This window comes from Mobula birostris, chromosome 4 (genome assembly GCF_030028105.1).
Source record: "Mobula birostris isolate sMobBir1 chromosome 4, sMobBir1.hap1, whole genome shotgun sequence".
Classification (NCBI taxonomy): Eukaryota; Metazoa; Chordata; class Chondrichthyes; order Myliobatiformes; family Myliobatidae; genus Mobula; species Mobula birostris.
The window spans coordinates 64,501,405-64,515,661 of record NC_092373.1 but is presented as its reverse complement, the minus strand read 5'-3'; the positions used below and the strand labels follow the sequence as shown (position 1 = coordinate 64,515,661).

General features: G+C 40.8%; 1 long non-coding RNA gene across 1 annotated transcript; it reads left to right on the top strand.

Annotated features, from left to right (window-relative positions):
- The first annotated feature begins 1,312 nt into the window (after positions 1–1,312).
- Positions 1,313–14,043, top strand: LOC140195927 (uncharacterized). Its single transcript, XR_011885574.1, has 3 exons — positions 1,313–1,365; positions 1,452–1,517; positions 13,349–14,043. It is a non-coding gene; the product is annotated as an uncharacterized lncRNA (long non-coding RNA).
- Positions 14,044–14,257: the final 214 nt, after the last annotated feature.

The following is a 14,257-nucleotide window of genomic DNA, read 5'->3' as shown; positions in this document are numbered from 1 at the left end:
CAATGACCTATAGCAAAATTATTTTTGATGCGGAAGATTGGCTAGTGAAGCGATAAGGAGTTTAACCATATTTAGTTTTTTTGTGAACAACCATGGCTAAAATATGAACTATTTCTGAAAAAATAATATTATCTGGAAGCAATTATATTTAATTTAAGGAAACACTTTTATAAGCATTTATTATTAGTTGCAGAGAGCATAGATGTACTTCTGGCTACAAAGAGATATTTTTCAGACAAAATAGAATATCCTGAAATGAGGTATTGTCCAACTTCCAATTAGTGTTTATTCAGCTAAAGCTACCGAGCTGAATCGGTTGTTTGAATAGCATTCATTTATTTGTCTTTGCTCAGTGCTTTCTTTTATTTTAACTTTAATCAACATTTGCTCCAAAGTTATGAATAATTTTATGTTTCAATGATGTGCTGATTTACGACAAAAATAAATGTTAATAATAATCACTTTAGTGAATTATCATATTAAAGATCTGAAGTATGAATCTGAATGCAAAATGTTTTGCAAAATATAAAGGATAGCTGATCATTCTAGCGCTCATGTATGAATAACCCAGGCCTATTTGATCTGGTATAGTAGCCAATTATTTTTTCCCAACCTCAATTTTGGAGTGTCTATCCACTCCCAAATGTGCTACTTACTACACTTAACAAAATAATACGTTTGTAAGTTTAGGAATGAAGGCGTAATTCTGTTTTATAATCTAATGGATTTTTCCAGGTCTTGAGGGACTGTGTATTAGAGAGTGGTTGGGTAGGTTAGGACATTGTTTCTTGAAGTGTAGGAGACAGAGGAAATCTTACAGAGATGTGTAAGAAAGAATGAAAGCACATCGTCTTTACCCAGGGTTAGAGACTGAAGAAATAGAAATTTGAGGGGCAACACTTTTAGACAAACGATGGTATTAATATGGAATGAGCTGCTAGAGGAAGTTGGCAAGGAAACAGGAAGATCCACAGTTACATGGATTGGAAATGTTTTGAAGGTTATGAGCCAAATGCTGGCAATGGCACTAGCCTGGTTGAGGCATCTTGGTTGGCATGGTTATCAACATTGGATGGTTACTAAGAAATCCAAGTGTTACCCAAAGATGGTGAGAAAGTAGAAAACAGTATTTACTATAATGGGAAGTAGTTCAGGTGAATAACACAGATGTACAGTATTTAATATGGTAACCAGATGCCGGTTGAATATCATTTTTTATTGTTAAAGTACACTTACGTATTTACCTTGGTAATGCTAAAGTAGCTGCCTGTGCCTTTAAGAGAAAACAGTGATGTTGTTATGCACGTGTGGAGTAGAAAGAAGAGTTGTAACGTTCTAGAAAAGATGTCGAATGCTAGTCGTATGGTGAGGAAAGGTGAATAATATCTGATAATATCCATGTAAATCTAGAATATCAGTAATTTGACATGCTTTACATGTGGATCTTTTAGATTTTCGTGAGTAAGGTATCAGTGCTGGATAGCGTGGCTGTGCGAAATTCCTTATCGACCTAGTAGGTTAGTACTTTCTAATATAAACTCCAAGGCAATATATTGTAAAAGTTTATTTTTCTTTATTTATTGTTTCATTGCTGAATGTGAATGTAACAGAGTAACATGAATGTGTTCATCTCTGTTCAAGTCACATGAGTGAGGAGAACTCGTTTCAGGGCCTAGCCTATACATGTTTGAAAGTTAAGCACATGTATGCCAAAGAAGATGAGATGTATTTACTCATAATTTTGATGTTGTGTATAAGGTACAGGGTAAGTGCGATTCTAATGTTGCTTCTATTGTTCTTTTTAGAATTGCCACTACCGCAATGGTTTTGTATATTTTCTTTTAGTTATTTTCATACTGCATATGTAACAGGATGTGGTCTGAAATTAAGCTGAGATCGTAACAGCAGGAACTGTTTTTTTTTAGTTTATTTTGTTGTTTTTATTTTGATACCCTCTTTCTGCATTAAAACATCTAAAACAGATAAAAGAATTCAAGACCCAAAAAAGTATTTGTCGTCCTGCCTTCTATATATTGGCGAGACCCGATGCAGATCGGGAGACCACTTTGCTGAACGCCTACGCTCTGTCTGCCGGAGGAAGCGGAATCTCCCAGTGGCCACACATTTTAATTCCATGTCCCATTCCCATTCCGATATGTCAATCCATGGCCTCCTCTACTGTAAAGATGAAGCCACACTCAGGTTGGAGGATGGAGGAACAACACCTTATATTCCGTCTGGGTAGCCTCCAACCTGATGGCATGAACATTGACTTCTCTAACTTCCGTTAATGCCCCTCCTCCCCTTCGTACCCCATCCCTTATTTATTTATTTATTTATCTATTTATTTATTTATTTATTTATTTTCTCTCTCTCTCTCTCTCTCTCTCTCTCTCTCTGCCCCTCTTGCAATCACTCCTTGCCTGCTCTCCATCTTCCTCTGGTGCTCCCCTCCGCCTTTCTTTCTCCCTAGGCCCCCCGTCCTATGATACTTACCCTTCTCCAGCCCTGTATCTCTTTTGCCAATCAACTTCCCAGCTCTTGGCTTCATCCCTCTCCCTCCTGCGTTCTCCTATCATTTTGGGTCTCCCCTCCCCCTCCCACTTTCAAACCTCTTACTATCTCTTTTTTCCGTTAGTCCTGACGAAGGGTCTCGACCCGAAACTTCGACTGTACTTCTTCCTATAGATGCTGCCTAGCCTGCTGCGTTCCACCAGCAATTTGTGTGTGTTGCTTGAATTTCCAGCATCTGCAGATTTTCTCGTGTTTGTGTTGTCCTGCATGTGTATTTTTCCCCAGGCTGCAAAAATATAATGGGAAGCTGTTTAGGTGAATAGTACAGATGTACAGTATTTAATACAATGGGAAGTCGTTCAGGTGAATAGTACGGATGTAAAGTATTTAATATAATGGGAAGTCGTTCAGGTGAATAGTACAGAGACTTGGCTGGCACCAGGGCAGGAATGGATTCTCAATATTCCTGGATTTCAGTGCTTTAAAAAGGATAGAGGGGGTGAGAAAGGGGAGAAGGGGTGACATTACTGGTCAGGGATACTATTACAGCTACAGAAAGGGTGGGTAATGTAGCAGGATCCTCTTTTGAGTCGTATGGGTGGAAGTCAGGAACAGGAAGGGAGCAGTTACTCTACTGGGGCTATTCTATAGGCCCCCTGGTAGCAGCAGAGATACTGAGGAGCAGATTGGGAGGCAGATTTTGGAAAGGTGCAAAAATAACAGGGTTGTTATCATGGGTGACTTTAACTTCCCTAATATTGATTGGCACCTGATTAGTTCCAAGGGTTTAGATGGTGCAGAGTTTGCTAAGTGTGTCCAGGGTGGATTCCCGTCACAGTATGTGGACAGGCCGACTAGGGGGAATGCCATACTAGATCTGGTACTAGGTAATGAACTGGGTCAGGTCACAGATCTCTCAGTGGGTGAGCATCTGGGGGCAGTGGCCACCGCTCCCTGGCCTTTAGCATTATTATGGAAAAATATAGAATCAGAGAGGACAGGAAAATTTTTAATTGGGGAAGGGCAAATTATGAGGCTATAAGGCTAGAACTTGCAGGTGTGAATTGGGATGATGGTTTTGCAGGGAAATGTACTATGGACATGTGGTCGATGTTTAGAGATCTCTTGCAGGATGTTAGGGATAAATTTGTCCCAGTGAGGAAGATAAAGAATGGTAGGGTGAAGGAACCATGGGTGACAAGTGAGGTGAAAAATCTAGTCAGGTGGAAGAAGGCAGTATACATGAGGTTTAGGAAGCAAGGTTCAGATGGGTCTATTGAGGAATATAGAGTAGCAAGAAAGAACCTTAAGAAGGGGCTGAGGAGAGCAAGAAGGGGGCATGAGAAGGCCTTGGCGAGTAGGGTAAAGGAAAATCCCAAGGCATTCTTCAATTATGTGAAGGTAGGACTGATTAGAGATAAAAGTGGAAAGATGTGCCTGGAGGCTGTGGAAGTGAGCGAGGTCCTCAATGAATACTTCTCTTCGGTATTCACCAATGAGAGGGAACATGATGACGGTGAGGACAATATGAGTGAGGTTGATGTTCTGGAGAATGTTGCTATTAAGGCAGAGGAGGTGTTGGAGTTATTAAAATACATTAGGACGGATAAGTCCCCGGGGCCTGACGGAATATTTCCCAGGCTGCTCCACGAGGTGAGGGAAGAGATTGCTGAGCTTCTGGCTAGGATCTTTACATCCTCGTTGTCTATGGGAATGGTACCGGAGGATTGGAGGGAGGCGAACGTTGTCCCCTTGTTCAAAAAAGGTAGTACGGATAGTCCGGGTAATTATAGATCGGTGAGCCTTACGTCTGTGGTGGGGAAGCTGATGGAAAAGATTCTGAGAGATAGGATCTATGGGTATTTAGAGAATCATGGTCTGATCAGGGACAGTCAGCATGGCTTTGTGAAGGACAGATTGTGTCTAACAAGCCAGATAGAGTTCTTTGAGGAGGTGACCAGGCATATAGATGAGGGTAGTGCAGTGGATGTGATCTATATAGATTTTAGTAAGGCATTTGACAAGGTTCCACACAGTAGGCTTATTCAGAAAGTCAGAAGGCATGGGATCCAGGGAAGTTTGGCCAGGTAGATTCAGAATTGGCTAGCCTGCAGAAGGCAGAGGGTCATGGTGGAGGGAGTACATTCACATTGGAGGGTTGTGACTATTGGTGTCCCACAAGGATCAGTTCTGGAACCTCTACTTTTCATGATTTTTATTAACGACCTGGATGTGGGGGTAGAAGGGTGGGTTGGCAAGTTTGCAGATGACTCAACGGTTGGTGGTGTTGTAGATAGTGTAGAGGATTGTGAAACATTGCAGAGAGACATTCATAGGATGCAGAAGTGGGCTGTGAAGTGGCAGATGGAGTTCAACCCGGAGAAGTGTGAGATGGTTCACTTTGGAAGGACAAACTCCAAGGCAGAGTACAAAGTAAATGGCAGGATACTTGGTAGTGTGGAGGAGCAGAGGGATCTCGGGGTACATGTCCACAGATCCCTGAAAGTTGCCTCACAGGTAGATAGGGTAGTTAAGAAAGCTTATGGGGTGTTAGCTTTCATAAGTCAAGGGATAGAGTTTAAGAGTCGCGAGGTAATGATGCAGCTCTATAAAACTCTGGTTAGGCCACAACTGGAGTACTGTGTCCAGTTCTGGTCGCCTCACTATAGGAAGGACGTGGAAGCATTGGAAAGGGTACAGAGGAGATTTACCAGGATGCTGCCTGGTTTAGAGAGTATGGATTATGATCGTAGATTAAGGGAGCTAGGGCTTTACTCTTTGGAGAGAAGGAGGATGAGAGGAGGCATGATAGAGATATACAAGATATTAAGAGGGATAGATAGAGTGGATAGCCAGCGCCTCTTCTCCAGGGCACCACTGCTCAATACAAGGGGAAATGGCTTTAAGGTAAGGGGTGGGAAGTTCAAGGGGGATATTAGAGGAAGGTTTTTTACTCAGAGAGTGGTTGGTGCGTGGAATACGCTGCCTGAGTCAGTGGTGGAGGCAGGTACACACGTGAAATTTAAGAGACTACTAGACAGGTATATGTAGGAATTTAAGGTGGTGGTTATATGGCAGGCAGGGTTTGAGAGTCGGTACAACAATGTGGGCCGAAGGACCTGTACTGTGTTGTAATATTCTATGTTCTATGTTCTACAGTATTTAATATAATGGGAAGTCATTCAGAAGAATAGTACAGATGTACAATATTTATTTCAATAGGAAGTCGTTCAGGTGAATAGTACAGATGTACAGTATTTAAGGGCAAACTAAACAATGGACTAAAACATTACGCTGTGAGGTTTAGGTGAGTAAGATAAAGTTCTATTCAAGCCTGATACATTAAGGCAAGCATGAACTCGTGGGCCGAATGGCCTGTTTCTACATTATATATCCTAACATCAAATCAGCAACTCTTGAGGATTAGCATCACCAACTATTTAGCATACACACCTACAGCATTTGCATGAAATGCATTGCTTGCTGTTCTAAATAATTTTCCAAATAGCATGCACTTTTTGAATGTACATTTGGGAACTGTGATTGAAATTAGAACAAAATCAACACCAGCAGAAAGTGGAATTCTTGCTTCAGTTTAGGAATAACAAATAGAATCACTTAAAATAATGATAAAATTAATCAGAAGATTTACATTTTGCCTTGAGAACATATGATCATTGTAAAGATTTCATGACTGTATTTTGTATCTCCTCGCCATGTTAATCTCTAAATATAAAACTTTATAAAAAAAATTTGGACTAACAAATAAAATAAATGCATTCAATGGATCAAAGTTATTAGATGTTTTAAAATCAACATATATGTTAATCCACATTTCTTTTCACCATATTTACAGCAGACACCTAAGAATGTTTTGTTTTAGTACTTTAACCAGTATTTCTACAAAGGAGGCTCTGACTTAGCTTCAAAGAGTACATAATTTGAATTAAAAAAGCAGCTACTTTCTTATAATTTCAAAGAGAAGAACTCAGCTATTTCTTCATTGTATATCATGGTTGAATTAAGGCACAACTTTATTGTGTAAAACATTTCTCACTATTTCTTTTAGCACTGATGTGAAGGGTTAAGCAATTATCACAATTATTCTAATGTGAAAAAGGTTCCCAGCATATATGATGAATAAATACTTCTCAGGTTTCAAGCTGGGTACAGGTATCGATTATAACCAATATTTCATTGACAAACTCTGCCATCTTCTTCAGGGATGATACCTGGGCAAGTCTAGTCTGGTGGTATTTATACACCTGTACTCTGTCCCTCTTGATTGGTTAGTCCTCATCTAATCAGGTTTCTGCTCTCACACCTTGCTTACAATCAAATTCCAATTCTTACTTAGAATGAGAACTTTGTCTTTGTTAAAATTCTTTTCTTCTAGTTGTAGCACTCAGCTCTATCAGCTCGTGTTTATCTAGGGGAAACCCTGTCCGTCCGCCAAACCGTGTCTCATGGTTTGCATCGTTGCTGTGTAATGCCACCTGGTACAACCTCACACACCAATTAGCTGACAGCATGCAATGTACACTTTATAAATCTTACTGGGACTATGAGATTAATAGAGATACAATATAAAAGAGAAAGAAAAAGGCACCAGACTTATTAAAGTTCAACTTCTTCGTGCACACAAGTTGGAGCTCAAATAACAGGGTCTTCTCTTCACCCTGCGATCCCCTCCAACCCCCTCGACTCGCCGCTCAGGACTAACCATGGTGGTTGACCAGAGCACTTCCAGTACATCCTTCTTCTCCGGGTCTCCTCCTGAAAAGCCTGTCAAACCACACGGTTCCCAGCCATATGAGACAGAATATTACCCACAAAAAGAATAACATGGACACCCATTGGTTCATTCTCTCCCTTATCGATAATATAACCCAAACAAGCTGCTAGAAAAAGAACCACTGTCTCAGCAGTTAGCATTACAGAGAAGCCATTTTAATTATAACATAACAAAGAAGCCATTTTGATTAGCCTAGGCAGTAACATAAAAGAAGAAACCCCTTACATAATTTTATTTCAATGACTTCCTTTACCAGGCGATCCCAAAAACCATTGACGTGGCACAATAGTTTTGTGCCATAGAAGTCAATCCAATTGCGAATGCAGTGTTCTGCTACTGCCGATTTCCCTGAGTAACCCAAATGGATACACCTTCTGTGCTTCTTGATGCAGTTCTTCCTACTTTGATTAACCATGTGAAAACTATTTCAGACCCGGAGAGTCTCCATGAGGAAATAAGACGATTACGAATGATGTTCCTGCAGAATGGCTACAAGGTGAAGGAAATGAATTGGGCCTTTAAAAGGGCCAATAGAAAAGTCAAGAAACCTAACAACAAGGAGCAACCCATCGCTACGGCCTGTCTCCCCTATATTTCCATGGTTTCTGGAAGGATAACCAGATCCTGAAGAAATACTAGATTAATACCATTCACAAACCATAAGGAAGCTCAAGTTTCAGATAATGCAGGTCAAAGATGACCTGGGATTCAGGTTGGCTGCTGATTACACAATTCCCTGTGAATGTGGAGTGACGTATATCAGCCAGATGGGACGTGCGGTGTAAACCCACATCAAAGAGCACAGGAAGTGTATCCATTTAAGTTACCCGGAGAAATCGGTGGTGGCAGATCACTGCATTCACAATGGCCTTAGCACTGATTTGGCAGCACAAAACTACTGTGCCATGCCAGTGGCTTTTGGGACTCTCTGGTAAAGACAGCCATTGAAATAAAACTAGAGGATAAGAATTTTAGCAAAGATGAAGGTCTTGCTATGTATAAGAACTGAAATTTGATAGTAAACAATGTGGAAGAGCAGAAACCTGATTGGAAGAGGCCTACCCAATTGGAAGTGATGGAATATAGGTGTATAAATGCCAACAGACTAGACTTGCCCAGGCATCATCCCGGAAGAAGATAGCAGAGTTTGTCATCAAAACATTAGTTATAATTGATACCTGTACCCAGCTTGAAGCCCCAGAAAAGTTTATTCATATAAACTAAATGTGCTTATGCTTTCACTGGACTAAATGGAGAGGACACCAATAAACTCTTCTTGGGTACAGGTATCGATTATAACTAAATTGCGTGATATCATAATATCAAACTTTGCTTTAACATAGCCTATTGAAGTTGCACCAAGTTACAATGAATATGAGCAGAAGTACTTATGCAATATGCACAGGATTAAAATGTTGTTGAAAAAGGAATTACTGCCTTCCTTATTAATGCCATATTTAGTAAATTACACCATCTGTGCTTTAAAATATAAAAAATTAATTTTTAGTTCAATATACCAATAACTGTAAATGACACCATTTTGACTACAATCAATAATACAGAAAGCTGACAAAGGAATGGCAAGCAATATTAAATGGAGCCAGTTCTGACGTAGGCAACAGGAACAAATACGCATGCTGCTTGCAGCTGTACACATCATGCTGTTCAGTGCCGTTCAAACCTCAGCAGGGCACTCACAGCTGAGAACCTACAACCATTTAAAGCTAGCTTTCTCTCTCTCTCCCGCTTAAAGGGGAAGTATATTGAACACTTACCACACCATTCCATGCCCACCCTTTGATCACCTGGCTGCATTTCTACTCCCAGCATATAGGCAGAGACTAAAGACCATAACATTAGTGGGGAAGCTGTGGTCAAGAGTAATGGAGGAGTGCTTACAGAACTGTTTTGAGCCGGTGGACTGGACAACATTCAGTGATTCATCTTTGAGTCTGAATGAATATGCCACAGTTGTCACTGACTTCACCAACATAAGAAAGTAGCTGCTTTTTTATTCAAATTCTATGCTCTTTGAAGCTAATTCAGAGCCTCCTTTGTAGAAATATTGTTAAAGGACTAAAACAAAACATTTTAGGTATCTACTTGAAAAAAAATGAGGATTAACATACATGTTGATTTTAAAACATCTAATAACTTTGATCCTCTGAATGCATTTTATTTGTTAATCAAATTTGTTTTGTAAAGTTTTATATTTGTCAGCTGTATGCATGAATGTGGGCCCTCAAGAACATACTAGACATACCCAAACCAAAAACAATGGATGAACTAGGAGGTTGGTGGTCTGCCGAAGCGTGGATCTGTGGCATTCATTCTGGTGATCCAGAAATACAGAAAGTCCAGGTACAGTCTACAAAAGGCTATTTTAAGGGCAAAACAATAATGCCAATTGAGGTTAGAGACAGAATCAGATGCACATTATGTCTGGCAGGGTTTGAAAGCCATTACTTCCTACAAAGTGAAACATAACAGCAACTCCTTTGTTTGCATCTTTGGAAACCGCTCTATTTCTATTTTTATCTCTGCTTCCCCTTTTCAAAGTTCTTTTGAAAGCCCTGACCTGGAGTTACACGCTGACTTCAGTTCTTTGCGGAAATAGGACCCATTCTCGGGGCCTCATGACTGGCTGCTTTTCGATATGCCAACGATGTGGCCTCGAAGACTAGCGTGCCTTCAGGCTGCTGGATTTATGTGGCTCCGGAAGTGGGCAGCTTCAAGGCCGGTGCCGCCGCCTGATGTGTCGTGGGAGTATACAGAGTATACAGATGCTTGAGTGCTTGGTGGAGGGCACTGATGCTTTTTTGCTGGTTGGGAGGTCGTTGCTTTGCTGCTTATGCATGGGAGGGAGGGGGAGCTGGAGGGGGGCTTTGGGGTTCTAATATTTAACTGTCATTCATTCTTTGGGGCACTCCTCTGTTTTCGTGGATGTTTGCAAAGAAAACGAATTTCAGGATGTATATTGTATGCATTTCTCTGACATTAAATGTACCTATTGAACAGCGTGAATGGCTGTGATGCTTCACTCCCAGATGAGCTCAATGCCTTTTATGCATGCTTTGATATGGAGAATAAAACTACATCTTCTGTGGATCCTACAGTATCTAATGACCTTGTGATCTCTGTCTCGGAGGCCGATGCCAGAACATTTTTCAAGCGGGTGAACCCCTGCATGGCATCAGGACCTAGTCATACACCTGGTGGGCTCTGAAAACCTGTGCCAACCAACTGGCAGGAGTGTGCAAGGACATCCTCACTCTCTCACTGCTGCAGTCGGAGGTTCCCACCTGCTTCAAAAGAGCAACAAGAAGAGCAGGGTAAGCCGCCTCAAGAACCATTGTCTGGTGACACTCAGTGTTTTGAGAAGTTGCTAGAATCAATTCCTGCCTAAGCAAGGACCTGGACCCACTACAGTTTGCCTATCACTACAATAGGACTACAGCGGATGCAATCTCACTGGCTCTGCACTCGGCCTTGGGTCACCTAGGCAATAGTAATAACAATATCAAACTGTTGTTTATTGACTACAGTTCAGCATTCAACAAAATCATACCCTCAGTTCTAATCAACAAGCTAAAAAACCTAAACCTCTATACCTCCTTCTACAACTGGATCCTTGACTTCCTCACCAGGAGACCACGGTCTCCACAGATCAGAAATAACATCTCCTTCGCGCTGACAGTCATTACCGATGCACCTCAAGGCTGCGTGTTTAGCCCACTGCTCTGCTTTCTCTGCATCCATGACTGTGTGACTCGGCACAGCTCAAATGCCATCAGTAAGTTTGTTGGTGATGCAACTATCATCGCCAACATTTCAGATGGTGATGAGGAGGCGTACGGGAGTGAGATAGGTCAGCTGGTTGAGTGGTGTCTCAGCAATAACCCTGCACTCAACATCAGTAAGACCAAATAGTTGATTGCGGACTTCAGGAAGGGGGATCAGCACTGGAAAGGGGGAGCAGTTTCCAGTTCCTGGGTGTCAACATCTCTGAGGATCTATCCTGGGCCCAACATAATGATGCAATTACAAAGAAGGCATGACAGCAGCTACATTTTATTAGGAGTTTGAGGAGAATTGATATGTTGCCAAAGACAGTCATAAATATCTACAGATCTTCTGACGAGAGCATTCTGACTGGCTGCATCACCGTCTGGTATAGAGGCGTCACTGCACAGGATTAGAAAAAGTTGCAGAAATTTGTAAACTCAGCCAGCTCTATCTTGGGCACTAGCACTCCCAGTATCGAGGACACCTTCAAAAGGTGGTGCCTCCAAAATGTGGCATCCATCATTAAGGACTGCCAAAACACAGGATATGCCCTCTTGTCATTGCTACTATCAAGGAGAAGTACAAGAGCTTGAAGATGCTCACTCAACAATTCAGGAACAGTTTCTTCCCATAGAAAACCTCAGAGATAGTGGGAATGTATAATTATAGAGGTCAATGCAAGAAATCAAGCCCCAGAGATCAGATATAGTGTCCCAAAAAACCAATGAATTCATGTTGTCAGCACTGAGCAATGCAACTTAAATTTGATGGGTTACCATTGTCAAATAACCACATCAATAGCTCAATCATTCCCCCAGCTCTTTACCAACAATCATGTATATGACAAACAATGTTTGTCATATACATTAATGATCTGGATGATGGGGTGGTAAATTGGATTAGTAAGTATGCAGATGATACTAAGATAGGTGGAGTTGTGGATAATGAAGTAGGTTTTCAAAGCTTGCAGAGAGATTTAGGCCAGTTAGAAGAGTGGGCTGAAAGATGGCAAGGTGGTGTTTAATGCTGATAAATGTGAGGAGTTACATTTTGGTAGGACTATTCAAAATAGGACATACATGGTAAATGGTAGGGCATTGAAGAATGCAGTAGAACAGAGGGATCTAGGAATAATGGTGCATAGTTCCCTGAAGGTGGAATCTCATGTGGATAGGGTGGTGAAGAAAGCTTTTGGTATGCTGGCTTTTATAAATCAGAGCATTGAGTATAGGAGTTGGGATATAATGTTGAAATTGTACAAGGCATTGGTAAGGCCAAATTTGGAGTATTGTGTACAGTTCTGGTCACCAAATTATAGGAAAGATGTCAACAAATGGAGAGAGTACAGAGAAGATTTACTAGAATGTTACCTGGGTTTCATCACCTAAGTTACAGAAAAAGGTTGAACAAATTGAGTCTTTATTCTTTGGAGCGTAGAAGGTTGAGGGGGGACTTGATAGAGGTATTTAAAATTATGAGGGAGATAGACAGAGTTGATGTGGATAGGCTTTTTCCATTGACCATAGGGGAGATTCAAACAAGAGGACATGAGTTGAGAGTTAAAGGGCAAAATTTTAGGGGTAACATGAGGGAGAACTTCTTTACTCAGAGAGTGGTAGCTGTGTGGAACGAGCTTCCAGCAGAACTGGTTGAGGCAGGTTTGATATTGTCATTTAAAGTAAAATTGGATAGCTATATGGACAGGAAAGGAATGAAGGGTTATGGGGCTGAGTGCAGGTCGGTGGGACTAGGTGAGAGTAAGAGTTCGGCATGGACTAGAAGGGCCGAGATGGCCTGTTTTCATGCTGTAATTGTTATATGGTTATATGATTAACAATCTCAATCGATCAGTATTCACACCTAACGTTCATATGCTTTATATGCCTGCAGAGCTTGCACTTGGCTAGTAGTCAATATATTCAACCTTGACAAGCATATTGCCTGAACACATTATATGACATTACCACTCTCAACAAGACTTCACAGAACCAGATAAACAGTTGGTAGATGGGCACACATGCCTCCTTTTATTACCAGAGGCAAGATGATGCTCCCTATTGGAAAGGATGGGAATAGATCCACTCTTACATTTATTTCTCTTTCTGAAATCATACCTCCCCCTCATCTCTTGATCTCGCCTGATTTAAACGCTGCAACTTATGAGAGATGTCACCTTTAATATTCCCTTGCCATCACTATTCTCCTCCATCACTATTCTCCTATACCTTTAACCATGGGTTTTATTCTTTTCAGGTACCTAAGAACTACAGGCTGTCTGAAGAATGATGGAAGGAAAGTGGGAAGTTGGTGGTGATGAAGAGGAATCATTATTCAATTTTGCAGCCAAAATTGAATATTATCAATTGAATAGTATCAGTAACTAAGAGGACAGTTTGGATGTTGGTCTTGATGAGACATAATATGGTAACCACAGTTGTACAAATGACATTTCTTGGGATGGCAAGATTGCATAGCAAGGATGAATCTGACCACACTCTCCAGAGTGCTACAGGTCTCTTCCAGCATGAGCTGTAATATACTGCATTTATTCAGCATTTTAATTCTGTACTTCATGTGCTGAAAATAACTAATGGATCACTCCTTTTCATTTGTCATGGTGATTCAAATAGATACAATTTGTACAATTAGATTTGCTTCTAGTTTGGAAATGAGAAAAAGGACAATAAAAGAGGATATATTAGGACCCTTCTAGGATTATTAATTTCACCGATGGATATGAATTAATTTTTGAATTTTGAGTTAGGAATTAATTTAAGAATGGCTGATATTTATTATCCCTTGGAGAAGCTAGTGCTCTCATCTATGAAAGCCACAGGACGGTTTGCATTGACAAGTACAGATAATGTACACATGGTATTAGGATGGTGCACTGGTATGTGAACACTTGATTAATTGTGAGGCAGGCAAGTAGTTCTGGAAATGCATGGCGAACTTGTACTGAGGATTACAGTTACTGAACAGCACACTGTGAACTGGTTACATGACAGAGCGAGAGAGAAATAGACACAGAGAAATAGTATATACATGTAAGTGAGAGCTGCTAAAAGTTAAGTAAGTGGCAATGTCTTTTTAAAAAGCTGTGTAAATACAGGAACTGTGTGAGACCCTGTCTACTCTCTCTCTTTCATATTTTCTTTGGCA